Raw genomic sequence first — 17,904 nt, forward strand, 5'->3', positions numbered from 1 at the left:
GTTTGAGATGAGTTAACGTTTTAAGTGTGGAATAGGGAGTTAGGAACCCACAGGCAGGTATTGAGGGGTTCGCTTTGTTGCACACAGGTAGGTATTGAGGGGTTCGCTATGTTGCACACAGGTAGGTATAGAAAGGTTCGCTGTGCTGCGTGCGCTCTTTTTAGTATGGTTAGAGGCTACACAGTGATAGATTAGATAGCAAGTCTTGGCCACATCTGTATCAGGGGGAATATGGACTATTAGGAGTGTAATCCACGCTCTCAGACTACCCTCTCACTCCGGGGGGTATTTCCATATAATTTCCCAGGCTGCAGTCACTTGCTATGTGTGCGCAGTGTTTTATAGTGCTATCTTAGCCAGACGTGATAACATGCCATACCCTAAAGGTGGATCTATGCTAAACACTAGCTTTCTGTTTGGAGACACACATTGCGTTCGCTCCCTTGGGTGTTTTTCCAGTTATTGCTACTATTCAATGCCTCGATTTTCTGACATTGCTAATAACTATCTAATCCATGAACACCACTCAATCTAAAATCAACACACATTCAGACAGCCCCCCCGACATGTTTCGCCATGAGATGGCGTCTTCAGGGGGTAACGGGGCTGATCTGAGGCTTACCCCCTGAAGAATGTGTGTCTCCAAACAGAAAGCTAGTGTTTAGCATAGATCCACCTTTAGGGTATGGCATGTTATCACGTCTGGCTAAGATAGCACTATAAAACACTGCGCACACATAGCAAGTGACTGCAGCCTGGGAAATTATATGGAAATACCCCCCGGAGTGAGAGGGTAGTCTGAGAGCGTGGATTACACTCCTAATAGTCCATATTCCCCCTGATACAGATGTGGCCAAGACTTGCTATCTAATCTATCACTGTGTAGCCTCTAACAATACTAAAAAGAGTGCCCGCAGCACAGCGAACCTTTCTATACCTACCTGTGTGCAACAAAGCGAACCCCTCAATACCTACCTGTGTGCAACATAGCGAAACCCCTCAATACCTACCTGTGTGCAACATAGCGAAACCCCTCAATACCTACCTGTGGGTTCCTAACTCCCTATTCCACACTTAAAACGTTAACTCATCTCAAACTCCTCACGTTCCTCTCCTTGCTCCGAAGGAAAAATCTACTTCTTTTCCCACCGTTCCAACTTTTAGTTTTTCTTTTGTTTCTACACACTGGGAAAATATTCCTTATGGTTTGAATAAATGATAAATAAAAGTTACATTTTATCAGAATCCTCATTGACATAGGTCGGAGGACGTCCTTGTTTGCAGAAATGCAAAGTTTGTAAATCGACTAGAAGCATCACACACATCAGTAGTTTTCTGGATTCCACCATAATTGGGGTCTAATGGATCACAGTGTAACCACTCTGTCCGTGCAATGCATCTGAGGAGGCGCCGATTGTGTCCTTACGTCTCTCTTGTACATTGTCAGTGTGAACACGGGCTTGGGATTGCTGATTTTGTATTGAATTGCACCACACACTAATCTCCTTATGCAGCTCTGCTCCGGCTCATCAACAGTTAACCCGCTGTGGCAGACAGAGCTTTGCTCCAATCATTCCTGGGGCCAGGACTCTGGTATCACATAAATCATCTGCTCATAGTTCAGCGCTGACTATAGATTTGTTGTGACATTAGCTCGTCCTGTCCTGTCTTCTTCTCTGCGTTTTGCACTTCAGCACATGAAGGGAATGTCACCTAGTTGTCCTCTTACCATTTAGGGTATGTGAGGCAAACAGGTAGGGAAAGCTGGGCTCTGGGTTTAGCATCAGGACCCACAAGCTGTGTCATTACTCCGTTCCCAGACCCTGCGTTACAGTAACAACTGATAATTGACAACAACGGATCCACAACAGGTTCTCCGGTGACCTGAGACTCTCAGCTGTCAGGACATGGGGGCCCTCCATGTTGGAGTAGTGTCCTCCATCCTGCAGCAGGTGGGCTCCATGGAGGAGAGGGTCAGAGGGTCTTCTTGTAGGGATCACAGGTAGAAGCTGATGACTCTGTGTCATGATTCACTGCTGCGGGGATTAGACTGCAGCAGGGGATGGAGGTTCTTCATTGTGATCAGAGGGCAGTGACTTACAGATCTGATATTGAATTATTCAGGCAGGGCGTGACCCCATGGCCCGGCTGATACTTAGGTCCCTACAGTACGGGGAGGTGCAGGGTGTCACCTGGGTCCTCCGGTGTTTATAACATGAGGACACCCTCCCTGCTCAGCACTCTGCTGCCTCTGCCTCACCTGCTCCACGTAGACCTGCAGATACCTGCACAGGTAAGTCGCTCATGTCCCGGTCCTGGGGTGGGGGGTGCTGCAGTCATATCATCTATAGACGCTGAGGGATCTGCACCAAACTGCAGCAGCAGACGGGGAGACAACTGGTTATTCTTTTCCATAGTAAAATCTCGATAATAACTGATCATGAAAATCCCCTGTAATCACTGAGCAGTGCCGAGACCCTCTGCGTCCTCTGCACCCCGACCCCCAACTTACCTCCATCTTATCTCTATATCCGACCTTAACTGAGACCCTCTACATGCTCTGCCCCCCGACCCCCAACTTACCTCCATTTTATCTCTATATCCGACCTTAACTGAGACCCTCTACATGCTCTGCCCCCCGACCCCCAACTTACCTCCATCTTATCTCTTATCCGACCTTAAACCAGGACTTCTGCATCCTCTGCCCCCCCGACAGCCCCCATATTATCTCTTATCTGACCTTAACCGAGACCCTCAGCATCCTCTGCCCCCCGACAGCCCCCATATTATCTCTTATCTGACCTTAACTGAGACCCTCTACATCCTCTGCCTCACGACCCCCCATATTATCTCTTATCCGACCTTAACTGAGACCCTCTGCGTCCTCTGCGTTCTAGCGAAAAGGATAATTTGAACTTTTAGTTTTATATATTTTTTTACTGTATTTCTAGACTCCCTGGGGTACTTTAACCCTAGGGAGTCTGATCACTTATACAATATACTGCAGCAGGATTGCAGTGTACTGTACATTGACTGGATGTGTGGACCCTGTGTTAGGGTTCAAGCTGTCATAGCAACACATCAGAGGGGGCGCCACCCAGATCCCAGATGGGGGCACCCATGTGTTACCATCACTTGAGTGCCGCCATCGCGTTTCTTGTACTTGCCTGACATTTGATGCAGTTTTGTGACATGTAGGAAAGGGAATAAGAAGGCATAAACCACCTGCAGCGACATCGGCCGTTATGGTGGGTAATAATGAATGACGATGCAGAACTCATGTTACTACTTACATAATGCGGGTGGATTTTTACACCATATTTTCTGATGCATCAACAGCACAAGCGCACGGTGGAAGGGTTTCTCCCGATTGATGATGGGTTTCGACCCAAGTTCTTGGGTTTCTATCCCCTCCTGTATCATCTCTATCTGCCGTATCCTGTATCTTCTATCCCCCCCTGTATCATCTCTATCTGCCGTATCCTGTATCTTCTATCCCCCCCCCTGTGTCATCTCTATCTGATGTATCCTGTATCTTCTATCCCCCCCCCGTATCATCTCTATCTGCCGTATCCTGTATCTTCTATCCCCCCCTGTATCATCTCTATCTGCCGTATCCTGTATCTTCTATCCCCCCCTGTATCATCTCTATCTGCCGTATCCTGTATCTTCTATCCCCCCCTGTATCATCTCTATCTGCTGTATCCTGTATCTTCTATCCCCCCCTGTATCATCTCTATCTGCTGTATCCTGTATCTTCTATCCCCCCCCCCGTATCATCTCTATCTGCCGTATCCTGTATCTTCTACCCCCCCCTGTATCATCTCTATCTGCTGTATCCTGTATCTTCTATCCCCCCTGTATCATCTCTATCTGCTGTATCCTGTATCTTCTATCCCCCCCTGTATCATCTCTATCTGCTGTATCCTGTATCTTCTATCCCCCCCTGTATCATCTCTATCTGCTGTATCCTGTATCTTCTATCCCCCCTGTATCATCTCTATCTGATGTATCCTGTATCTTCTATCCCCCCCCCGTATCATCTCTATCTGCTGTATCCTGTATCTTCTATCCCCCCCTGTATCATCTCTATCTGCTGTATCCTGTATCTTCTATCCCCCCCCCGTATCATCTCTATCTGCCGTATCCTGTATCTTCTACCCCCCCCTGTATCATCTCTATCTGCTGTATCCTGTATCTTCTATCCCCCCTGTATCATCTCTATCTGCCGTATCCTGTATCTTCTATCCCCCCCTGTATCATCTCTATCTGCTGTATCCTGTATCTTCTATCCCCCCCCCCGTATCATCTCTATCTGCTGTATCCTGTATCTTCTATCCCCCCCCCGTATCATCTCTATCTGCCGTATCCTGTATCTTCTATCCCCCCCTGTATCATCTCTATCTGCTGTATCCTGTATCTTCTATTCCCCCCCCCCCCGTATCATCTCTATCTGCCGTATCCTGTATCTTCTACCCCCCCCTGTATCATCTCTATCTGCTGTATCCTGTATCTTCTATCCCCCCTGTATCATCTCTATCTGCCGTATCCTGTATCTTCTATCCCCCCCTGTATCATCTCTATCTGCTGTATCCTTTATCTTCTATCCCCCCCCCTGTGTCATCTCTATCTGATGTATCCTGTATCTTCTATCCCCCCCCCGTATCATCTCTATCTGCTGTATCCTGTATCTTCTATCCCCCCCCGTATCATCTCTATCTGCCGTATCCTGTATCTTCTATCCCCCCCTGTATCATCTCTATCTGCTGTATCCTGTATCTTCTATCCCCCCCCCCCGTATCATCTCTATCTGCCGTATCCTGTATCTTCTACCCCCCCCTGTATCATCTCTATCTGCTGTATCCTGTATCTTCTATCCCCCCCTGTATCATCTCTATCTGCCGTATCCTGTATCTTCTATCCCCCCCGTATCATCTCTATCTGCCGTATCCTGTATCTTCTATCCCCCCCGTATCATCTCTATCTGCCGTATCCTGTATCTTCTATCCCCCCTGTATCATCTCTATCTGCCGTATCCTGTATCTTTTATCCCCCCCTGTATCATCTCTATCTGCCGTATCCTGTATCTTCTATCCCCCCCTGTATCATCTCTATCTGCTGTATCCTGTATCTTCTATCCCCCCCTGTATCATCTCTATCTGCCGTATCCTGTATCTTCTATCCCCCCCCTGTATCATCTCTATCTGCCGTATCCTGTATCTTCTATCCCCCCCTGTATCATCTCTATCTGCCGTATCCTGTATCTTCTATCCCCCCCCTGTATCATCTCTATCTGCCGTATCCTGTATCCTTTATCCCCCCCTGTATCATCTCTATCTGCCGTATCCTGTATCTTCTATCCCCCCCTGTATCATCTCTATCTGCCATATCCTGTATCTTCTATCCCCCCCCTGTATCATCTCTATCTGCCGTATCCTGTATCTTCTATCCCCCCCTGTATCATCTCTATCTGCTGTATCCTGTATCTTCTATCCCCCCCTGTATCATCTCTATCTGCCGTATCCTGTATCTTCTATCCCCCCCTGTATCATCTCTATCTGCTGTATCCTGTATCCTTTATCCCCCCCTGTATCATCTCTATCTGCCGTATCCTGTATCTTCTATCCCCCTCTGTATCATCTCTATCTGCCGTATCCTGTATCTTCTATCCCCCCCCTGTATCATCTCTATCTGCCGTATCCTGTATCTTCTATCCCCCCCTGTATCATCTCTATCTGCTGTATCCTGTATCTTCTATCCCCCCCTGTATCATCTCTATCTGCCGTATCCTGTATCTTCTATCCCCCCCTGTATCATCTCTATCTGCCGTATCCTGTATCTTCTATCCCCCCCTGTATCATCTCTATCTGCTGTATCCTGTATCTTCTATCCCCCCCTGTATAATCTCTATCTGCCGTATCCTGTATCTTCTATCCCCCCCTGTATCATCTCTATCTGCTGTATCCTGTATCTTCTATCCTCCCCCTGTATCATCTCTATCTGCCGTATCCTGTATCTTCTATCCCCCCCTGTATCATCTCTATCTGCCATATCCTGTATCTTCTATCCCCCCAGTATCATCTCTATCTGCCGTATCCTGTATCTTCTATCCCCCCCTGTATCATCTCTATCTGCCGTATCCTGTATCTTCTATCCCCCCTGTATCATCTCTATCTGCTGTATCCTGTATCTTCTATCCCCCCCTGTATCATCTCTATCTGCCATATCCTGTATCTTCTACCCCCCCCTGTATCATCTCTATCTGCTGTATCCTGGATCTTCTTTCCCCCCCTGTATCATCTCTATCTGCTGTATCCTGTATCTTCTATCCCCCCTGTATCATCTCTATCTGCCATATCCTGTATCTTCTATCCCCCCCCTGTATCATCTCTATCTGCCGTATCCTGTATCTTCTATCCCCCCCTGTATCATCTCTATCTGCTGTATCCTGTATCCTCTATCCCCCCCTGTATAATCTCTATCTGCCGTATCCTGTATCTTCTATCCCCCCCTGTATCATCTCTATCTGCCGTATCCTGTATCTTCTATCCCCCCCCTGTATCATCTCTATCTGCCGTATCCTGTATCTTCTATCCCCCCCTGTATAATCTCTATCTGCCGTATCCTGTATCTTCTATCCCCCCCCTGTATCATCTCTATCTGCCGTATCCTGTATCCTCTATCCCCCCCTGTATCATCTCTATCTGCCGTATCCTGTATCTTCTATCCCCCCCTGTATCATCTCTATCTGCTGTATCCTGTATCTTCTATCCCCCCCTGTATCATCTCTATCTGCCGTATCCTGTATCTTCTATCCCCCCTGTATCATCTCTATCTGCCGTATCCTGTATCTTCTATCCCACCCTGTATAATCTCTATCTGCCGTATCCTGTATCTTCTATCCCCCCCTGTATCATCTCTATCTGCTGTATCCTGTATATTCTATCCTCCCCCTGTATCATCTCTATCTGCTGTATCCTGTATCTTCTATCCCCCCTGTATAATCTCTATCTGCTGTATCCTGTATCTTCTATCCCCCCCTGTATCATCTCTATCTGCCGTATCCTGTATCTTCTATCCCCCCCCCTGTATCATCTCTATCTGCTGTATCCTGTATATTCTATCCTCCCCCTGTATCATCTCTATCTGCTGTATCCTGTATCCTCTATCCCCCCCTGTATAATCTCTATCTGCCGTATCCTGTATCTTCTATCCCCCCCTGTATCATCTCTATCTGCTGTATCCTGTATCTTCTATCCCCCCCTGTATAATCTCTATCTGCCGTATCCTGTATCTTCTATCCCCCTGTATCATCTCTATCTGCTGTATCCTGTATCTTCTATCCCTCCTGTATAATCTCTATCTACCGTATCCTGTATCTTCTATCCCCCTGTATCATCTCTATCTGCCGTATCTTGTATCTTCTATCCCCCCCTGTATCATCTCTATCTGCTGTATCCTGTATCTTCTATCCTCCCCCTGTATCATCTCTATCTGCCGTATCCTGTATCTTCTATCCCCCCTGTATCATCTCTATCTGCCGTATCCTGTATCTTCTATCCCTCCCAGTATCATCTCTATCTGCTGTATCCTGTATCTTCTATCCCCCCCTGTATCATCTCTATCTGCCGTATCCTGTATCTTCTATCCCCCCCTGTATCATCTCTATCTGCCGTATCCTGTATCTTCTATCCCCCCCTGTATCATCTCTATCTGCTGTATCCTGTATCTTCTATCCCCCCTGTATCATCTCTATCTGCTGTATCCTGTATCTTCTATCCCCCCTGTATCATCTCTATCTGCTGTATCCTGTATCTTCTATCCCCCCTGTATCATCTCTATCTGCCATATCCTGTATCTTCTATCCCCCCCTGTATCATCTCTATCTGCCGTATCCTGTATCTTCTATCCCCCCCTGTATCATCTCTTTCTGCCATATCCTGTATCTTCTATCCCCCCCGTATAATCTCTATCTGCTGTATCCTGTATCTCCTATCCCCCCTGTATCATCTCTATCTGCCATATCCTGTATCTTCTATCCCCCCCGTATAATCTCTATCTGCCGTATCCTGTATCTTCTATCCCCCCCGTATAATCTCTATCTGCCGTATCCAGTATCCTCTATCCCCCCTGTATCATCTCTATCTGCTGTATCCTGTATCTTCTATCCCCCCCTGTATCATCTCTATCTGCCGTATCCTGTATCTTCTATCCCCCCCTGTATCATCTCTATCTTCCGTATCCTGTATCTTCTATCCCCACCTGTATCATCTGTATCTGCCGTATCCTGTATCTTCTACCCCCCCCCTGTATCATCTCTATCTGCCGTATCCTGTATCTTCTATCCCCCCCTGTATCATCTCTATCTGCTGTATCCTGTATCTTCTATCCCCCCCTGTATCATCTCTATCTGCCGTATCCTGTATCTTCTATGCCCCCTGTATCATCTCTATCTGCTGTATCCTGTATCTTCTATCCCCCCCTGTATCATCTCTATCTGCCGTATCCTGTATCTTCTATCCCCCCCTGTATCATCTCTATCTGCTGTATCCTGTATCTTCTATCCCCCCCTGTATCATCTCTATCTGCCGTATCCTGTATCTTCTATCCCCCACCTGTATCATCTCTATCTGCCGTATCCTGTATGTTCTATCCCCCCCTGTATCATCTCTATCTGCTGTATCCTGTATCTCCTATCCCCCCTGTATCATCTCTATCTGCCATATCCTGTATCTTCTATCCCCCCCGTATAATCTCTATCTGCCGTATCCTGTATCTTCTATCCCCCCCGTATAATCTCTATCTGCCGTATCCAGTATCCTCTATCCCCCCTGTATCATCTCTATCTGCTGTATCCTGTATCTCCTATCCCCCCTGTATCATCTCTATCTGCCATATCCTGTATCTTCTATCCCCCCCGTATAATCTCTATCTGCCGTATCCTGTATCTTCTATCCCCCCCGTATAATCTCTATCTGCCGTATCCAGTATCCTCTATCCCCCCTGTATCATCTCTATCTGCTGTATCCTGTATCTTCTATCCCCCCCTGTATCATCTCTATCTGCCGTATCCTGTATCTTCTATCCCCCCCTGTATCATCTCTATCTGCCGTATCCTGTATCTTCTATCCCCACCTGTATCATCTGTATCTGCCGTATCCTGTATCTTCTACCCCCCCCCTGTATCATCTCTATCTGCCGTATCCTGTATCTTCTATCCCCCCCTGTATCATCTCTATCTGCTGTATCCTGTATCTTCTATCCCCCCCTGTATCATCTCTATCTGCCGTATCCTGTATCTTCTATGCCCCCTGTATCATCTCTATCTGCTGTATCCTGTATCTTCTATCCCCCCCTGTATCATCTCTATCTGCCGTATCCTGTATCTTCTATCCCCCCCTGTATCATCTCTATCTGCTGTATCCTGTATCTTCTATCCCCCCCTGTATCATCTCTATCTGCCGTATCCTGTATCTTCTATCCCCCACCTGTATCATCTCTATCTGCCGTATCCTGTATGTTCTATCCCCCCCTGTATCATCTCTATCTGCCGTATCCTGTATCTTCTACCCCCCTCTGTATCATCTCTATCTGCCGTATCCTGTATCTTCTACCCCCCCCCCTGTATCATCTCTATCTGCCGTATCCTGTATCTTCTATACCCCCCTGTATAATCTCTATCTGCTGTATCCTGTATCTTCTATCCCCCCTGTATCATCTCTATCTGCCGTATCCTGTATCTTCTACCCCCCTCTGTATCATCTCTATCTGCCGTATCCTGTATCTTCTACCCCCCCCTGTATCATCTCTATCTGCCGTATCCTGTATCTTCTATACCCCCCTGTATAATCTCTATCTGCCGTATCCTGTATCTTCTATCCCCCCCTGTATCATCTCTATCTGCTGTATCCTGTATCTTCTATCCCCCCCTGTATCATCTCTATCTGCTGTATCCTTTATCTTCTACCCCCCCTGTATCATCTCTATCTGCTGTATCCTGTATCTTCTATCCCCCCCTGTATCATCTCTATCTGCTGTATCCTGTATCTTCTATCCCTCCTGTATAATCTCTATCTGCCGTATCCTGTATCTTCTATCCCCCCCTGTATCATCTCTATCTGCCGTATCCTGTATCTTCTATCCCCCCCTGTATCATCTCTATCTGCTGTATCCTGTATCTTCTATCCCCCCCTGTATCATCTCTATCTGCCGTATCCTGTATCTTCTATCCCCCCCTGTATCATCTCTATCTGCCGTATCCTGTATCTTCTATCCCCCCCTGTATCATCTCTATCTGCTGTATCCTGTATCTTCTATCCCCCCCCTGTATCATCTCTATCTGCCGTATCCTGTATCTTCTATCCCCACCTGTATCATCTCTATCAGCCGTATCCTGTATCTTCTATCCCCCCCTGTATCATCTCTATCTGCTGTATCCTGTATCTTCTATCCCCACCTGTATCATCTCTATCTGCCGTATCCTGTATCTTCTATCCCCCCCTGTATCATCTCTATCTGCTGTATCCTGTATCTTCTATCCCCCCCTGTATCATCTCTATCTGCCGTATCCTGTATCTTCTATCCCCACCTGTATCATCTCTATCAGCCGTATCCTGTATCTTCTATCCCCTCCTGTATCATCTCTATCTGCTGTATCCTGTATCTTCTATCCCCCCCTGTATCATCTCTATCTGCCGTATCCTGTATCTTCTACCCCCCCCTGTATCATCTCTATCTGCCGTATCCTGTATCTTCTATCCCCACCTGTATCATCTCTATCTGCCGTATCCTGTATCTTCTATCCTCCCCCTGTATCATCTCTATCTGCCGTATCCTGTATCTTCTATCCCCACCTGTATCATCTCTATCAGCCGTATCCTGTATCTTCTATCCCCCCCTGTATCATCTCTATCTGCTGTATCCTGTATCTTCTATCCCCCCCTGTATCATCTCTATCTGCCGTATCCTGTATCTTCTATCCCCCCCTGTATCATCTCTATCTTCCGTATCCTGTATCTTCTATCCCCACCTGTATCATCTGTATCTGCCGTATCCTGTATCTTCTACCCCCCCCCTGTATCATCTCTATCTGCCGTATCCTGTATCTTCTATCCCCCCCTGTATCATCTCTATCTGCTGTATCCTGTATCTTCTATCCCCCCCTGTATCATCTCTATCTGCCGTATCCTGTATCTTCTATGCCCCCTGTATCATCTCTATCTGCTGTATCCTGTATCTTCTATCCCCCCCTGTATCATCTCTATCTGCCGTATCCTGTATCTTCTATCCCCCCCTGTATCATCTCTATCTGCTGTATCCTGTATCTTCTATCCCCCCCTGTATCATCTCTATCTGCCGTATCCTGTATCTTCTATCCCCCACCTGTATCATCTCTATCTGCCGTATCCTGTATGTTCTATCCCCCCCTGTATCATCTCTATCTGCTGTATCCTGTATCTCCTATCCCCCCTGTATCATCTCTATCTGCCATATCCTGTATCTTCTATCCCCCCCGTATAATCTCTATCTGCCGTATCCTGTATCTTCTATCCCCCCCGTATAATCTCTATCTGCCGTATCCAGTATCCTCTATCCCCCCTGTATCATCTCTATCTGCTGTATCCTGTATCTCCTATCCCCCCTGTATCATCTCTATCTGCCATATCCTGTATCTTCTATCCCCCCCGTATAATCTCTATCTGCCGTATCCTGTATCTTCTATCCCCCCCGTATAATCTCTATCTGCCGTATCCAGTATCCTCTATCCCCCCTGTATCATCTCTATCTGCTGTATCCTGTATCTTCTATCCCCCCCTGTATCATCTCTATCTGCCGTATCCTGTATCTTCTATCCCCCCCTGTATCATCTCTATCTGCCGTATCCTGTATCTTCTATCCCCACCTGTATCATCTGTATCTGCCGTATCCTGTATCTTCTACCCCCCCCCTGTATCATCTCTATCTGCCGTATCCTGTATCTTCTATCCCCCCCTGTATCATCTCTATCTGCTGTATCCTGTATCTTCTATCCCCCCCTGTATCATCTCTATCTGCCGTATCCTGTATCTTCTATGCCCCCTGTATCATCTCTATCTGCTGTATCCTGTATCTTCTATCCCCCCCTGTATCATCTCTATCTGCCGTATCCTGTATCTTCTATCCCCCCCTGTATCATCTCTATCTGCTGTATCCTGTATCTTCTATCCCCCCCTGTATCATCTCTATCTGCCGTATCCTGTATCTTCTATCCCCCACCTGTATCATCTCTATCTGCCGTATCCTGTATGTTCTATCCCCCCCTGTATCATCTCTATCTGCCGTATCCTGTATCTTCTACCCCCCTCTGTATCATCTCTATCTGCCGTATCCTGTATCTTCTACCCCCCCCCTGTATCATCTCTATCTGCCGTATCCTGTATCTTCTATACCCCCCTGTATAATCTCTATCTGCTGTATCCTGTATCTTCTATCCCCCCTGTATCATCTCTATCTGCCGTATCCTGTATCTTCTACCCCCCTCTGTATCATCTCTATCTGCCGTATCCTGTATCTTCTACCCCCCCCCTGTATCATCTCTATCTGCCGTATCCTGTATCTTCTATACCCCCCTGTATAATCTCTATCTGCCGTATCCTGTATCTTCTATCCCCCCCTGTATCATCTCTATCTGCTGTATCCTGTATCTTCTATCCCCCCCTGTATCATCTCTATCTGCTGTATCCTTTATCTTCTACCCCCCCTGTATCATCTCTATCTGCTGTATCCTGTATCTTCTATCCCCCCCTGTATCATCTCTATCTGCTGTATCCTGTATCTTCTATCCCTCCTGTATAATCTCTATCTGCCGTATCCTGTATCTTCTATCCCCCCCTGTATCATCTCTATCTGCCGTATCCTGTATCTTCTATCCCCCCCTGTATCATCTCTATCTGCTGTATCCTGTATCTTCTATCCCCCCCTGTATCATCTCTATCTGCCGTATCCTGTATCTTCTATCCCCCCCTGTATCATCTCTATCTGCCGTATCCTGTATCTTCTATCCCCCCCTGTATCATCTCTATCTGCTGTATCCTGTATCTTCTATCCCCCCCCTGTATCATCTCTATCTGCCGTATCCTGTATCTTCTATCCCCACCTGTATCATCTCTATCAGCCGTATCCTGTATCTTCTATCCCCCCCTGTATCATCTCTATCTGCTGTATCCTGTATCTTCTATCCCCACCTGTATCATCTCTATCTGCCGTATCCTGTATCTTCTATCCCCCCCTGTATCATCTCTATCTGCTGTATCCTGTATCTTCTATCCCCCCCTGTATCATCTCTATCTGCCGTATCCTGTATCTTCTATCCCCACCTGTATCATCTCTATCAGCCGTATCCTGTATCTTCTATCCCCTCCTGTATCATCTCTATCTGCTGTATCCTGTATCTTCTATCCCCCCCTGTATCATCTCTATCTGCCGTATCCTGTATCTTCTACCCCCCCCTGTATCATCTCTATCTGCCGTATCCTGTATCTTCTATCCCCACCTGTATCATCTCTATCTGCCGTATCCTGTATCTTCTATCCTCCCCCTGTATCTTCTCTATCTGCCGTATCCTGTATCTTCTATCCCCCCCTGTATCATCTCTATCTGCCGTATCCTGTATCTTCTATCCCCCCTGTATCATCTCTATCTGCTGTATCCTGTATCTTCTATCCCCCCCTGTATCATCTCTATCTGCCGTATCCTGTATCTTCTATCCCCCCCTGTATCATCTCTATCTGCTGTATCCTGTATCTTCTATCCCCCCCCAGTATCATCTCTATCTGCCGTATCCTGTATCTTCTATCCCCCCCTGTATCATCTCTATCTGCTGTATCCTGTATCTTCTATCCCCCCAGTATCATCTCTATCTGCTGTATCCTGTATCTTCTATCCACCCAGTATCATCTCTATCTGCCGTATCCTGTATCTTCTATCCCCCCCTGTATCATCTCTATCTGCCGTGTCCTGTATCTTCTATCCCCCCCTGTATCATCTCTATCTGCTGTATCCTGTATCTTCTATCCCCCCCTGTATCATCTCTATCTGCCGTGTCCTGTATCTTCTATCCCCCTCCTGTATCATCTCTATCTGCTGTATCCTGTATCTTCTATCCCCCCCTGTATCATCTCTATCTGCCGTATCCTGTATCTTCTATCCCCCCTGTATCATCTCTATCTGCTGTATTCTGTATCTTCTATCCCCCCAGTATCATCTCTATCTGCCGTATCCTGTATCTTCTATCCCCCCCTGTATCATCTCTATCTGCCGTATCTTGTATCTTCTATCCCCCCCTGTATCATCTCTATCTGCTGTATCCTGTATCTTCTATCCCCCCCTGTATCATCTCTATCTGCTGTATCCTGTATCTTCTATCCCCCCCTGTATCATCTCTATCTGCCGTACCCTGTATCTTCTACCCCCCCCTGTATCATCTCTATCTGCTGTATCCTGTATCTTCTATCCCCCCCTGTATCATCTCTATCTGCTGTATCCTGTATCTTCTATCCCCCCCTGTATCATCTCTATCTGCCGTATCCTGTATCTTCTATGCCCCCTGTATCATCTCTATCTGCCGTATCCTGTATCTTCTATCCTCCCCCTGTATCATCTCTATCTGCCGTATCCTGTATCTTCTATCCCCACCTGTATCATCTCTATCTGCCGTATCCTGTATCCTCTATCCCCCCTGTATCATCTCTATCTGCCGTATCCTGTATCTTCTATCCCCCCCTGTATCATCTCTATCTGCCGTATCCTGTATCTTCTACCCCCCCCCTGTATCATCTCTATCTGCCGTATCCTGTATCTTCTATACCCCCCTGTATAATCTCTATCTGCTGTATCCTGTATCTTCTATCCCCCCTGTATGATCTCTATCTGCCGTATCCTGTATCTTCTACCCCCCTCTGTATCATCTCTATCTGCCGTATCCTGTATCTTCTACCCCCCCCCCTGTATCATCTCTATCTGCCGTATCCTGTATCTTCTATACCCCCCTGTATAATCTCTATCTGCCGTATCCTGTATCTTCTATCCCCCCCTGTATCATCTCTATCTGCTGTATCCTGTATCTTCTATCCCTCCTGTATAATCTCTATCTGCCGTATCCTGTATCTTCTATCCCCCCCTGTATCATCTCTATCTGCCGTATCCTGTATCTTCTATCCCCCCCTGTATCATCTCTATCTGCTGTATCCTGTATCTTCTATCCCCCCCTGTATCATCTCTATCTGCCGTATCCTGTATCTTCTATCCCCACCTGTATCATCTCTATCTGCCGTATCCTGTATCTTCTATCCCCCCCTGTATCATCTCTATCTGCTGTATCCTGTATCTTCTATCCCCCCCTGTATCATCTCTATCTGCCGTATCCTGTATCTTCTATCCCCACCTGTATCATCTCTATCTGCCGTATCCTGTATCTTCTATCCCCCCTCCTGTATCATCTCTATCTGCCGTATCCTGTATCTTCTACCCCCCTGTATCATCTCTATCTGCTGTATCCTGTATCTTCTATCCCCCCCTGTATCATCTCTATCTGCCGTATCCTGTATCTTCTATCCCCCCCTGTATCATCTCTATCTGCTGTATCCTGTATCTTCTATCCCCACCTGTATCATCTCTATCTGCCGTATCCTGTATCTTCTATCCCCCCCTGTATCATCTCTATCTGCCGTATCCTGTATCTTCTATCCCCCCTGTATCATCTCTATCAGCCGTATCCTGTATCTTCTATCCCCCCCTGTATCATCTCTATCTGCTGTATCCTGTATCTTCTATCCCCACCTGTATCATCTCTATCTGCCGTATCCTGTATCTTCTATCCCCCCCTGTATCATCTCTATCTGCCGTATCCTGTATCTTCTATCCCCCCCTGTATCATCTCTATCTGCCGTATCCTGTATCTTTTATCCCCACCTGTATCATCTCTATCAGCCGTATCCTGTATCTTCTATCCCCTCCTGTATCATCTCTATCTGCTGTATCCTGTATCTTCTATCCCCCCCTGTATCATCTCTATCTGCCGTATCCTGTATCTTCTACCCCCCCCTGTATCATCTCTATCTGCCGTATCCTGTATATTCTATCCCCACCTGTATCATCTCTATCTGCTGTATCCTGTATCTTCTATCCCCCCCTGTATCATCTCTATCTGCTGTATCCTGTATCTTCTATCCCCACCTGTATCATCTCTATCTGCCGTATCCTGTATCTTCTATCCCCCCCTGTATCATCTCTATCTGCCGTATCCTGTATCTTCTACCCCACCCCCCCTGTATCATCTCTATCTGCCGTATCCTGTATCTTCTATCCCCCCCTGTATCATCTCTATCTGCTGTATCCTGTATCTTCTATCCCCCCTGTATCATCTCTATCTGCCGTATCCTGTATCTTCTATCCCCACCTGTATCATCTCTATCTGCCGTATCCTGTATCTTCTATGCCCCCTGTATCATCTCTATCTGCTGTATCCTGTATCTTCTATCCCCCCCCAGTATCATCTCTATCTGCCGTATCCTGTATCTTCTATCCCCCCCCTGTATCATCTCTATCTGCTGTATCCTGTATCTTCTATCCCCCCAGTATCATCTCTATCTGCCGTATTCTGTATCTTCTATCCCCCCCTGTATCATCTCTATCTGCCGTATCCTGTATCTTCTATCCCCACCTGTATCATCTCTATCTGCCGTATCCTGTATCTTCTATGCCCCCTGTATCATCTCTATCTGCTGTATCCTGTATCTTCTATCCCCCCAGTATCATCTCTATCTGCCGTATCCTGTATCTTCTATCCCCCCCTGTATCATCTCTATCTGCCGTATCCTGTATCTTCTATCCCCCCCTGTATCATCTCTATCTGCTGTATCCTGTATCTTCTATCCCCCCCTGTATCATCTCTATCTGCTGTATCCTGTATCTTCTATCCCCCCCTCCTGTATCATCTCTATCTGCCGTATCCTGTATCTTCTATCCCCTCCTGTATAATCTCTATCTGCCGTATCCTGTATCTTCTATCCCCCCCCTGTATCATCTCTATCTGCCGTATCCTGTATCTTCTATCCCCCCCCTGTATCATCTATTTCTGCCGTATCCTGTATTTTCTATCCCCCCCCTGTATCATCTCTATCTGCCGTATCCTGTATCTTCTATCCCCCCCTCTGTATCATCTCTATCTGCCGTATCCTGCATCTTCTATCCCCCCCCCTGTATCATCTCTATCTGCTGTATCCTGTATCTTCTATCCCCCCCTGTATCATCTCTATCTGCCGTATCCTGTATCTTCTACCCCCCCCTGTATCAACTCTATCTGCCGTATCCTGTATCTTCTATCCCCCCCTGTATCATCTCTATCTGCCGTATCCTGTATCTTCTATCCCCCCTGTATCATCTCTATCTGCTGTATCCTGTATCTTCTATCCCCCCCAGTATCATCTCTATCTGCCGTATCCTGTATCTTCTATCCCCCCCTGTATCATCTCTATCTGCTGTATCCTGTATCTTCTATCCCCTCCTGTATCATCTCTATCTGCCGTATCCTGTATCTTCTATCCCCCCCCCCTGTATCATCTCTATCTGCCGTATCCTGTATCTTCTATCCCCCCCCTGTATCATCTCTATCTGCCGTATCCTGTATCTTCTATCCCCCCCCTGTATCATCTCTATCTGCCGTATCCTGTATCTTCTATCCCCCCCCCCTGTATCATCTATATCTGCCGTATCCTGTATTTTCTATCCCCCCCTGTATCATCTCTATCTGCCTTATCCTGTATCTTCTATCCCCCCCTGTATCATCTCTATCTGCCGTATCCTGTATCTTCTATCCCCCCCTGTATCATCTCTATCTGCCGTATCCTGTATCTTCTATCCCCCCCA

The 17,904-nt window shown here is 46.8% G+C and overlaps 1 protein-coding gene across 1 annotated transcript in view; it reads left to right on the forward strand.

Annotated features, from left to right (window-relative positions):
• Nucleotides 1-2,154: 2,154 nt before the first annotated feature.
• The window catches only part of LOC140069125 (protein S100-A1-like), a 47,406-nt gene continuing 31,656 nt past the window's right edge, over nt 2,155-17,904 (forward strand). The window contains exon 1 of the mRNA XM_072114490.1: nt 2,155-2,293. The gene's annotated coding sequence lies outside the window, so the exon portion shown is untranslated. The remainder of the gene's footprint in view (nt 2,294-17,904) is intronic.

This window comes from Engystomops pustulosus, chromosome 7, assembly GCF_040894005.1.
Source record: "Engystomops pustulosus chromosome 7, aEngPut4.maternal, whole genome shotgun sequence".
In the NCBI taxonomy this organism is placed as follows: Eukaryota; Metazoa; Chordata; class Amphibia; order Anura; family Leptodactylidae; genus Engystomops; species Engystomops pustulosus.